At 41.7% G+C, this 13,432-nt stretch overlaps 1 pseudogene; it reads left to right on the top strand.

The window, feature by feature from the left end:
• Positions 1–6,790: 6,790 nt before the first annotated feature.
• On the top strand, positions 6,791–13,420 carry LOC145460025 (3-oxoacyl-[acyl-carrier-protein] reductase FabG-like; annotated as a pseudogene).
• Positions 13,421–13,432: the final 12 nt, after the last annotated feature.

The following is a 13,432-nucleotide window of genomic DNA, read 5'->3' as shown; positions in this document are numbered from 1 at the left end:
AGTTATAGGCCATGTAGCAATAAAGTATGCGACTCCGAGATAGAAGCGTGCCAGAACGATCAGAAGCGAGATGAACTTGGCCGAAAAGGGCTTCCCTTGTTCTGAGAGAGAGAGAGTCTTTATTTTCATCGAACCAAAATACATAACAAACGGCAGTGAGTGTGGTACAGAAAATATGCGTGCACAGTATTCGGTATTAGATAGGAATGATCGATAAGACCGTGAAGGTCATCTAGTCCGATCACACCAGCATCAAACAGGTACACTTGACTCTGAACAGTCTGGCTGTAAAGAAATGTTTAGTTAAAGGAAAATAGAAAAAAAAAATTAAACAATGGTGGCAAATGATCAATGAAGCAATGTCTGGGCGAGGTAGGGCAACAGTGTTAGTGTAACGACAAGAGGTGATCAAGTAGGGCTTTTTTGAATCTATTATAAGGCAATTCACGGATGTGTGGTGGTAATGCATTCCAGATGATAGGTCCCGAGTAGTCGATAGATCTCTTAGTTAGGTTGCTATTGGGTGGGGGTAAGTAGATGTTTCCTTTAGACGAGGATCTCGTGTAATGGGAATGGACATGTTTAGCAGGTATGAAAAAGTCATCAAACACAGGAGGCAGACTATTGGAAAAATATTTGTGAACAACTTTTGATACTTCGAAGCGATATAGTTCATCAACTCGCAAAATTCGATGCTTACGGTAGTAAGGCGATAAATTGGTACGTAAAGGTACAGATGAGATCAGCCGTATCGCACGGTTTTGCAGGGTTCGAATTCTGCACAAAAATGTTGTGCATGCATTTCCCCATACTACGATTCCATATTGCAGATGAGAGTGGAAAAGAGAGAAGTAGATGGTTCGTAGCACTGATCTGGAAGCCAAAGATTGGAGACGGGTCATTATTCCCACACACCGAGCTAGTTTTGATATTGTGCATTCAATATGCTGCTTCCAAGACAATTTGGAATCAATGGTGACGCCGAGATATTTTGCTGAGTCACATATTGAGATTTGTTTATGATTGATGTTCACAGTGAAATTATGACTGGCATTATTTAAAACGAGCATCTCGGTCTTATCTGCATTCAAACTTAGTTTGTTTGCTTGGAGCCATCTCGACACTTTTGGGAGTTCCATATTCACAGATGCATGCAAACCATCGACAGTGTTGGAGGTTATGAAGAGGTGAGTATCATCAGCAAATAGCGTTGTGCGGAATAAAGATGCATTAACAATGTCGTTAATATAAATGAGGAAAAAAGTCGGTCCAAGGACTGAGCCTTGTGGCACTCCACAAGTTATATCTCTGGTAGTCGTTCTTAATGACCCCAGTTTAACAAATTGTTTACGGTTTGCCAGGTAGCTTTCAAGTAGAGTTGCTGCAATACCCCTGATTCCATATAGTGTTCTAGCTTGTATCTTAAGATTCTGTGGTTAACTGTGTCGAAAGCTTTGCGGAGATCGATAAAAATGCTGCAGCCACTTTCTTTTTGCTTGATGGTTTTTTAATAGTCCGTTACAATTGATAGTATTGCATGGTTGGTGTTGGGGTTGGATCTGAATCCATGCTGAGTCGGAGACAGTACTGCATTCAATTCAAAAAAGTTCTTTAGTCGGCAGTCAATCAGTTTCTCAAAAACCGTGGCAAGATTTGGCAAAACAGATATTGGTCGGTAGTTAGAAATTAGCTTTTTACAGCCTTTCTTGAACACTGGCATTACTCTGGCAGTTTTCAGTGCATCTGGGAAAATGCCTAGACGTATCGACTCATTAAAGAAAATGCATATAACATCACCAATAATATTAAAGACTAGCTTCAGAAAGTGAGTTGGGATGAGATCGGGTCCTACTGCTTTGTTACTTTTCATTTCAGATAATACGATATACACATTATGTTCAATTGTCCATAGGCGCCCAAATGGCTGGCGCCGAATGTTCCTGTCCTGGCGATTTGAACCTCACAAAACAAATACCATTTCGAGGGCATATTATTTGCCTGTAAAGAAATACTAATTTGAAATCGTGTACGTCTTTTAGTTTAGAAAGTTAGGGCGATTTCAATATCTTTTGATATTGCAGATAGGAGATCACGAAATAGCATCATGTAACGAAGTCATTGTACCAGCGGGTAAGCCCGATAATGTTAATTTATTATTTAGGGGTACTACCTTTTCCAACACACCTCACACAGCTCTACCGATAAATCTGATTACGCGGGCAGAGAGAGGATAAAAAATGATAGCAATATATTATATGCAATTCCCGATCAATCAAACCGATTCAATCATAAATTACAGAAATTTTTCGCGTTTCGCGCGTTAAGACGAAACAAGCGCTAAAAGGACTCCTAATGCAGATAATAAGTGGGGGCAAACAGCATATAGCAGAAGTTCGGTTTATCATCTTATGGTGAGGGGCAAGACCAACGTTTTGGGGGGCCTGACGAAGTCCTGTTACAGTCCTGATTCTTACCACATTTTTTTATTCCATTGGTGGCGCGATAGCCCGAGCCCGAGGCCGATGTGTTTTGCACTATTTAATCATATAACAATATTGGATTTGGGCTTAGTATCCCAATTTTATATTTTGCGGCCCGCGAATGGATTCAAATGCTGAATGCGGCCGGCGAAGTAAAAGGTTTGCCCACCCCTGGTCTACACCATACGGGAAAATATGAAGAAAGCGTGCTGCTGCCGAAGTACACAACGTGGAAGTGAAATCGCGAGGCATCGATAGATGGCAGTAGCGCAGGGCTGCTGGTGCTGCACTACAACGACTATAGGTCGACTCCGCAATGATTGATAACATGCAGGGTGATGGACATATGACGTCAGTGATGTCCACATGTCCTGTAACTTCAATGGGAGAACTTTGTCGCCAGTTACTTCCGGTATGGATATCTGCTTGTGAGGACGAATGCATAGGCGAAATGTATTCTTCTTCGAGCGTCAGTATTTCGTGAATTGATTCGGGAGCAAGCCACTCAAAGCTACATTATGATGTGTTGACGATTGATCAATTTAATCTAAAAACGTTTCAAGACCATTTAATTCCAATTGGTTTGGCATAAGTGGGCATAAACTCCTCTCACACCTAGACACCAGCAACACAAATCAAATCGCGAGTTAATCAATCGCTCATGCCACTATTATTCTGATCAGATGATTCAATATCGTCACTTGTCAATTGTGTCACACATTAACAACATTAACGTATGTAATCTTGCTGCCATTTAGAGCACTGTGCACTGCGTGAACCGCTGAAGCGGAACGAACGTTGGTGTCTACTAGGGTTGTTCAAAATTTGGAAAATGTTTGGAATTCTGCGTGTCCATCGCTTATTCTTTAGATTATTGTTAAAAAACAATAATGGGCTTGAAAGAAGCTCCCAGGAAAGCCGCTAACATTTGTCTAAATGCGTTTGAAAGTCGTTGTTGAAGAGTGGGCGGGCAACCGACAGCAGAGGCGGGCAATCACGAAACCACGGTTCTTGATTGGGTAATCGGCTAAGCTTCACTGATTACTGCAACAGCTGACTCGGATTCGGGAGCTTCGCTTTACTAAATTGAAAGTCTGTTTTGCTGAGGTAGAGTCTGTTAGTAGCGGTTGTGGTTCTGTACAAGCGCGTTGTGTGTTGATGAGTCATTAGTAGTACTGTAACACGTGTTCTTTGAATGCTTCACAGTCGATAGCAGTAGTTTATGCTTTGGAGCAACAATAGTGCAGTCATGGCAGAGGCAAAACGGCGAAAGATTGCACACATGCCGCAGCGAAGAACAAGATCCAAATCTGAGCAGTACTTGGTCGGATATACTTGCGATTACATCTGTGGCTCTAGATTACCTACTATACGAGAAGTAATGAGTTACTTGCTGCATCTGAAAGAGCATTGTCCTCAGTCAACCCCTACTCATTAACTCATGAACAATGTACTGTGGTGGTGGATGATGTAATGACAGTGTGGAAAATGGCGAGAATTGCGACAATGCAGAAATCACATGTGGTGCGATCACTTCAAAACCTGCACGAAAGATGGCGTGATCTGAAGAAGAATCCGAAACAGGAAAGTGATCCCAAGGGTAAGAGGAGAAAATTCACTGATGATTTGGACAAGCTGTGGGATATTGGAAGTAGAGATGCCATAACAACAATAAAAAATGACATTTATCTATCACATGAAAGAAAGCTTGAAGACATTGCATTTTATGAAGATCAACGGCAATCTCGCCAGTCAATAATGTTGGGAAGAGACAAAATTCTGGCTAAAGACCTCAAAAAGAAAACAGCAGCCATTGCAGATCAAACTGTTGAAAACGTTTCACACGACTCAAGTTGTGACTATGTTGTTTTAGCATCATCGTCATCTTCAAAAGAGGGTGACAGTTTGAGTTCAAGTTCTGACTATGATGCAGATGTTGGACTTGGCACCTCGACCCAATCCATTAAACTGATGGCACCTAAAAATATTATGAAAAATACGCATGTTTCCCAAGCTCTGGATCGATTGCAAGTAACTGACAACGATGCAACGATGCTGATGGGAGCATTTATTAAGGCTTGTGGAGGAGATATAGCCATGTTTTCCCTGTCAGGATCTTCAACGAAGAGAGCCAGGGAAACAAATCGCCTGGAAATATCTCAGGACATTTTGGAAAAATTTGCCGAAAATAGACCACAGCATGTTGCCATTCATTGGGATGGAAAGCTCACAGAGGATAGATTAGGAAATCGATATGAAGCTTTGTCAATTGTTCTATCTTGTCAACCTCAATACTCGGAAGGAAAACTACTTGGAATTCAGAAGATACAAAATGCGGCAGGTCAGACACAAGCTGAAACTACTTTCGACATAATTAAAAAGTGGGATATACAAGATGCTGTAACAGCTTTGGTTTTTGACACCACGGCAAGCAACAGCGGCTGGAAGAAGGGTGCAGCGAAAATCCTTGAGGACCTTCTAGGAAAGAAGGTTTTTTACCATGCGTGTCGGCACCATGTGTATGAGCTAGTAGTCAAAGACGTCTGGAAATGTTTATTTGGAAAAGCAACAACCGGACCAGAGAACACATGGTTTGCCCACCTTAAGAAGAGCTGGAGCAGTCTTGACAGAAAACAGCAATTCAAGACTCTGACTATTCCTATATGCTTTAAAGAACGAGCAGCAATGACAGTTGAGAACTTCAAGCTACTACTCGCCAGAAAAGATTTCTTCACACGGGATGACTACAAACAATGTGTGACTAATGCTCTTGCTCTTCTCGGTGCAGATGGAGATATACATCATCACAAACCTGGTGCAACACACCATGCAAGGTGGATGGGCACAATTCTGTATGCTCAGGAGATGTTCATGTGGGCTGATCAGTTACATTACAAATCTGAAGAAGTGGAACTGCTGCATCGCTTCAATTTATTTTTAGTTCTCTTCTATATCCCTGCCTGGGCTGCTTCCAGCATCGGTCGTGATGCAGCCGGTAATGACTTGAGATTCATCCAGGACATGTTGAGTTACAAGGAACATGATGAACAAGTTTCCAAAGCTGCTTCACAAAAGCTTTTAAAGCATGACTGGTATATCGTGGAGGAAACCGCTGTATATGCCTTGTTTTCGCCGAGTGAAAGCAATGAAACCCGAGAAAATATGGCAAAGACGCTCCTACAGGTAGAGCGAACTTCAAGTTTCAGGAGAGGCCCGCCCTCGTTGAATGCAACTGTACGCATCAACAAGGACACTACTTTGTCTGATTTTATTGGACCACAGTCGTGGTACATATTTGATGTTTTTGGGGGGCGTGGCTAGCTCAACCGGTTGATGTTTAACACTTATCAGATTCCTACACCAGAATGAGCTCCTACATCAGTTCTGTCAAAGTCGTTAATGATGCTGCAGAACGAGGTGTAAAGCTAAGCACAGACTATGCTGCAATCTTGACTGACAATGAACAACAAAGAGACAGTCTGCTTCAAGCTGTGGAACAGCATAGGAAGACAGCAGGAAGTCAACTCTAATCAAAAGCCTGTAATCTGCAACTTGTGCCTGACAATGCAACACTGATCTGCCACGTACTTTTTTAATGTCTTTTGTAAATAGTGCTTTTCGCCTTCATTCAATTGTGAATAAAAAGTGTAATATGCGTTTGTTTATGGGTGAGACGTCGACCAGTCATAACAAGTACTACTGAGATGTTGACTCCTGGTGGTAAATTTTTGAGTTTCACTCACTGTCAGTAACTTTTGGAAAGGTAGCAATATGCATGCATCTAGTTTATTCGTATCTCAACTAGCGAGAGCACCTGTGCAATACATAGCACTTTCTACAGGTAGATATTAACTTAGGCGGTTGCGATGTTGTACTATGGACTCTTGGTGACAACATTAACTAAGGCAATATATCATGTCTGTAATGCCACCAACAGAAACGACTGCACAACAGCACGCAAAAATCGTTACCAGCAGTGTTCACAAAGTCGGTCTTCCAGCCAATCATTAGCTTATTATTACCGGCTTCAACCAATCAGGATTAATGGCTTCTCTTTGCCCGCCCACTTCATCGATTCCCCGCCCACTCGCCGACGGCTACTTTCAAACGCATTTAGACAAATGTTAGCGGCTCTCCTGCGAGCTTCTTTCAAGCCCATTATTGTTTTTTAACAATAATCTACAAAATAAGCGATGGACACGCAGAATTCCAAACATTTTCCAAATTTTGAACAACCCTAGTGTCTACATTTCCTTAGACCACTATGGTTACATCACCCTCAACGGTGGTGACTGACGAGCAAATATTGACATTCATTAAATTTGATAGCAGTTCGGTAGGGAGAGGAGATATGCAGAGGGTTATAAGAGTATTGCTGTGATTGTATTGGTAAATATGATTACCTGTAGAACGACTGACCTTATGCAATGTACTGTTCATTGTATAACACAGCCTAATTGCAAGCGGCGATTAGCCTGGCCTATATATATATATATATGATAGCTGATGTGTTATCGATCGAGTATGCTGTTATCAAAATCCCATCACACCATCAGACCTGGATATATTTCCCTATATTCCGTGATGTTTTGAGCTACTTACGTAATTGAATGAGCATCTATCCCCTTTCTGTGTTAGATTTACATGACAGCTATGGAATTCCTGGGTAAAGTCGTAGTAATTACTGGCGCCTCAAGTGGTATTGGACGAGCGGCTGCTTTAGCGTTCGCTGAACACGGTTGCTTTCTCACTATTACAGGACGAAACCTAGAAAATCTCAACACCGTTGCAACACTATGTAAAGGTAAGGGGGCCAAGGACGTGTTGATTGTGAAGGCAGAGTTCGAGAACATGCAGGAGGTCAAATCAGTGATTGAAATGACTGTCTCAAGGTTCCCGAGTATCGATATTCTGGTTAATAACGCAGGGTGTGCTATCGGGAGTGATCTCGAGAACTGTACAATGGACACTGGACAGTTTCGACCGTCTCTTCTAAGTCAACGTAAAGTCAATGGTACGAATAACACAACAAGCAATGCCTTACCTTTTGAAAACGAAGGGGAACGTTGTAAACATATCGAGCTATTACGCCGAGAAGCAGATCACATCCAACTTGTTCTATTGCATGAGCAAGGCCGCTGTCAATCAGTTTACCAAGACAACAGCGCTGGAGTACGCCCCGAAGGGAGTCCGCGTGAACGCCGTGTTTCCATACGTAATTTATACCGGATAAATCAGGTACGGAATACGATGCGAAAGTATACATTCTTTGACTATGGCCAGGCCGTGTTATTTTTGGCATTTCAGGAGCCAGATGCCAAAACTGTCAAAAATAAAAATTTGAAAATGCCAAAAATAAGCAATTTTTGGCTTATGCCAAAAATAACACGGCCTGCCAAATCATGCATTTCGTTTATGGTGCTGTGTTAACAGGACCGCGTTACAAGCGAGAAGAGCGTTTGTGAAAGGCAGGTTTCTTAATCTGGGTCCAGCCCACCCATGAGGGGTGAAAGCATGGTGTCCTAAATGGTGTGGGCACAGCGAGATTGAACGGCTGACTGCATTGGGTTTACGTCATACTTTCCATTTGTCCAAAGGCAATTTTACGACCATTTTTGACCGGCTTGTCGAGCGCGAAATTTGATAAAACGGATATCAATGAGAAACTGCCGCAGTACTGATTATTAATATATAAACTATATTCTGCTCATGGAACTGGAACCTCCAAAATCAATCACGATTTTTGCATTGTGATCGAGTTGAACATTGTGACGCAGCAAACTGTCTGACTATTTCTGAGCTGCATAGTCTCCTTTTGCCAGTCAGTCTTGTTGCGTCAATGTTCTTAAACAAGCTAACCTTCCCAGGACTCTTCCATGCGAGTTGGTAATATTAAAGCCACCTGAAGTGACAAAAGTCCTCCGAAAATATATCGGTAGACTGAAGGAGAAATGATAGTCGGGCTACTAAATAGAATGTGTTGAGAGACAACACAGGAAACTCCTGGAAAAGGATCGGGAAGAAAATTCTTTCCGCGATGAGATTGATGGCACTGGCGAAGTGATCGCTTTTCATGATGCATGGATGCCGGTTCGGCCCTCCAAAGATTTTGAAGCTCTGAAAACCTTTTGTGGATGACTGGCAACATTCATTCCCTCAACGGCTACTGTTGAAGCCGATATTTCCCAGATTCGCTGAGCGAGAAATGAATTTAGGAGAAACTTAGCTGACCTGAGTTTGGAAGCACTGTTACAGTGCAAATGATTTCAGTCTATTCAACAGCTGTAACAATCAGCTGTTGAACGTGTTTGTTAGGCTTTTCTTTCTTCGTTTTTGCTTATAGGCACCGATTCCGATGGATACTGCACATTTTGTGGTTTCGTTTGATATTATCAACCTATGAAATCGTTAGGTTTTTTCTTCTTATTATTGTTTGTTGGCACTGATTATACGTGGATGCTGCACATTTTGTGGTGTCTTTTGACAAATTAGCCCAAATAAAGCGTTTTTGTGACTAATTCGAGGCTGAAACTATCCATTTAGAAGACGATGCCAAAACTGCCAAAAATAAAAATCGAAAAATGCCAAAAATAAGTTATTTTTGGCAGTTTTGGCATATGCCAAAAATAACACGGCCTGACTATGGCTGTTCAAAGTGGTCTGCATTGTTACGTAAGTAGAAGTACTCAAGTAGACGTAGAAAGAAGTAGCAATTTCCATAACACGCCAAAACAAAATTATTGATGTATCTTCGCCAGTGTTGGGATGACTCGAGTCATGACTTGACTCGAGTCAGACTCGAGTCAACTTTTTCGTATGACTTGACTTGACTCGAGTCTCTTTGCAAAAATGACTTGACTTGACTTGACTCGGCGCTTCAGAAATGTGGATTGACTCGTGACTCGGACCAAAATCTACGAGTCAATTTCAAGTCATCTAAAAGTAATGGTGTCGATTAAATCACTGTGCATATGTTCGGATTATTCGCAATACGCCGGTAACACTTGTGAGAGAAACCAGTCATTTACTGATTGTACGTTTCACCGGTCCTCCATTGTTAAATCACGAATAAATTGGCTACAAACGAAATGATCACAGCTTACGTTGCCGTAGTAATAGTAGTTGATAAAAAGCAACGTATCTCTGTTTCGTAGACGGCTCAGTGCTAACATTGCGCAGTGCTCACCTTTATCAACCCTCTTGTAGGATTTAAATCGAATGAATATAGTTTATACATTTATATTCTCACGGATGTGTAGATGGGTACCATATCAATTCGTTCAAACTTCTCGAGGCTTCGTACTCGATCCTCTATTTTGGCTGATATTGACACTCTGCAGCATGTAACTATACTGTTGCCCACGTATTTTATTAACACTTCTACGTGTGCGTGTGCGATAGCCTACAACGCAACTTCATATTCGTTATTTGATTCAAGATAAATGGCTAATTTATCTGTCTTTCACACAACTGGCAAAATATTATGACTTTAAATCACCACTGGTACTTCGAAAATACAATTTGACTTGAATTGTGACTTGACTCGTGACTTGACTTGACTTGACTCGACTTGACTCGAGTCACCTGCAAAAATCGAGTGACTTGACTTGACTCGAGTCACCTTCGAAAATCGATTGACTTGACTTGACTCGAGTCAAAATGTGCAATGACTCGAGATGACTCGTGACTCGAAGGTAGTGACTTGATCCCAACACTGATCTTCGCTGCTAACACAAAGTAAATAACGACAAATTTAATACGTGCACTTTTCGAAAAAAAGAATCATTTTCGATGATACAGGAGCTATATTTCGTTCGTTTGTCATGACAATTTTTCTCGTAAAAGTGATGCGGACCTGTCCCAAAACATACTGTCTAGTTCGCAAAATCTAACGCGTGCACAAAATCGATTAGTTTTAATTCAAAAACCAATTGGGATACGTGAAAGTACACTGAAAGGATATCCAATTGAGTGAGTATGTTGCAAGTAGGGAAGACCCATACTTGAGTACTCTGACAAAGTAGCCGCGTACTTCGTTACTGACCAATTGACCAGTGACCACCACAGGCTGTGTATCATGATATTGTATTCTAATCATTTATCTGAAGGGACCGCTTCGACACCACGGAACAACTGGACCAATTTTACGAGGATTTAGGTGCTGGAATACCTCTGGGTAGGATTGGAAAAGTGGAGGAATGTGTCAACGCCATTTTGTTTATGGCGTCAAATCTATCAGCGTGAACAACAGGGCAGTGTTTAGTTCTTGACGGAGTCAAAAGCGTCGTATCTTGACAACTTCTGTATTTTCTAATCCTTTCGCAGCGTATTTTATTCAATTCTTCAAATCACTAGAAATATTACACGTGAGAATACAATTCGAGTTCAATTCGGGGAGCAGAGGATCTTGTCCGAATCATGATGTTGAGATCTAAGTTCAAGTCGGTGTTTTCAATGTCTAGTTACGAGTTCAAGTGATGCTCAAACGACCAATTTTTATTACGCTACTAGGGTGATATCGAATGCTTCGCTTCCATAATATAATCATCTTTCTCACTCTTTACAGTTTCTGGCTCTATTTTGAAGTACCAGTTCTTACTGACGATATACCAATGATGTGATATATTATTTGCTACTATCCTAAGTTACAATGAAATACCTATCTCGACAGTCCGAGTCTCGAGTCGTATGACTTGGTCCAGTCATGCCCACTGGCTCAAGTACAAGTGGACTCAATACACAAATGGACTCAAGTCAAGTCTAGTTAATTTTTATGTTTGAAAGAATAATTAGAATCCGTGACTTAGATTTCCAAGACACGACCACGTATTTCCGTCAGACAGACATGACGTCCGTGCAAAGCAAACAAAGCCAGCAAAGTCCGAACATGCCCAAAGAGGTGTCTGAGTGGCAATAGTGTTCGAATCCACCCCAGGGCCAGACATAATGCTGTCCCGCCGCTGGGTTACAATATCTGTTTACGAGGCGACCAGCAATCGCTAGATGTATATGGGTACTCATCCGTGAGTCACGTGTTGCGCATATATCGTTAGGTTACTTATATAGACTAGATCAGGGCCGGCCAACCCGTGGCCCGCGGGCCACATGTGCCCCGCGAGAAGGTTTTGAGTGGCCCGCGAGGTAATTTCCGAAATTACTAATATTATCAAAAATGGATTGCACAGTTTGTGAGCTTGTAAAGCCAACCAAAAATTTGATTAGTCTGGCCGTAACACGTGAGATGTGATGACTAAAATATCAGTTCCGACGCATTGGCAGATCCATGAGCCAGTCACACTTTGGTAGATCTTCGTACACTACAATAAAGCAGAATAATGTGCGATGGATTTATCAAAAGTCAAAATTTTCTACACGCTTCGCACAGTAGGCTATGTTGTTACTAGATTTATTGCTTTTGATATTGTTACCCCTTTGCGAAAATGAAAGAACTCCTAATGTAGCAGATTGAGTCTAACTATATTCGCGTTCGCGATCACGAGACAAAGTGTCGTTCAACATATGCGACCTTGCGTTTGCGCTCGCAGAAAGACCGTCGACTGTGAAACCTAGGCACAAAATGATTGATGCATGTTGGTCAAAGCTTTCGAAATTGATATGTCCAGGCGCCGAATAGTCCAGTCCGTGCAAACTGAGCCCAGCTATATACAGCAGGCCCGCAATATAGTCAAGTGACAAATATTACTGAGCTATGAACTTCGAAAAACTTTCGCGCTTCGCGCGGCTAGTGACCCGCACAATATCTCATCAATCGAATGTGGCCCTTTGGCTGAAAAGTTTGGCCACCCCTGGACTAGATAGCTGCCGATAGGTTTCAGACATGCATACTCTCAATCTCAACCAAAGCCTTGGGATCACCAGCGGAATTAACAGACCGATCACAATTTGCTTAGCATTTTACGGGCTGGCTTCATACTTGTGTGTTGTAACACAATGGTAACTCGCTGGTAAATATTGTAATATATTTGGTGCGGTACCAGTTCGCGAGGTAGAAGAAATCTGAATAGGGCTACGACTGTATGAGTTGAGTACTAATGGTCGTAGAAGTTCAGAATGATCGCAGAACTTGTACGTACCAGGCAGAGATGAGCGGATTTGAAATTTCTATGTCCTAATCCAATCCAAATCCAAACCTTCAAATCCAAATCCTAATCCATAACTTTTTCATATTCAAGTCCATGTCCAATCCTAATCCGATTCCAACTGGAAATTCAGAAAAAAAACTAATTAATGCAATGGAGGGATTCGAAAATTTTCTTTTACAACCAACGATTCACTTGATTCAGTATTACCTAGTAACCATAAGTACAATGATAACTGATTTGAATAAAGTTTGTCGCCATTCGCCACACGACATTTCAATCTCCCACAAAATAGATAAATCCAATCCAAATCCTAATCCGTTCTGAAAAAAATGTCTAATCCAAATCCGACAAAATTCCACAAATCCTGTTTTTTCAAAACCTAATCCTAATCCATGCTCATCTCTGGTACCATGCAGGTATAACGCAGCCCTGGAACATGCATTCCTTAGACATGTCACTCGTGAACATAGGGTGATATGTGCTATGGTTAATAAGTGGGTTCTTTAAAGTTTCGAGCTAGAACTAGTACATGATATTTTGGTGACCTGGTACGTCGTTGCATATCAATATCGGTATTGGCGGTATAAGTCTTTCTTCGACATTATGCCTGTTGAAGTATGGCGTCATTAAAACCACCTTCGCATCATCAAACGCCACCAGCATACATACCGTCTCTGTATGCATGTGCTATTTTCAATTGCGCATCCTTCCACTTCTAGTATCAGATTTACATGATATCGATGGAATTCTCCGATAAAAGTTGCAGCGCCTCCCTCCAGTGGCATTGGACGAGCGGCTGCTTTGCAGTGATGAGCATCGGACGGACTCGGGTAGGTTTCGGACCGGATT

The sequence above is a fragment of the Botryllus schlosseri genome, chromosome 2, assembly GCF_051294905.1.
Source record: "Botryllus schlosseri isolate E-star chromosome 2, Bs_hap1, whole genome shotgun sequence".
NCBI lineage: Eukaryota > Metazoa > Chordata > Ascidiacea > Stolidobranchia > Styelidae > Botryllus > Botryllus schlosseri.
The sequence above is the reverse complement of the archived record's forward strand: the minus strand, read 5'-3'. Positions and strand labels throughout refer to the sequence as shown.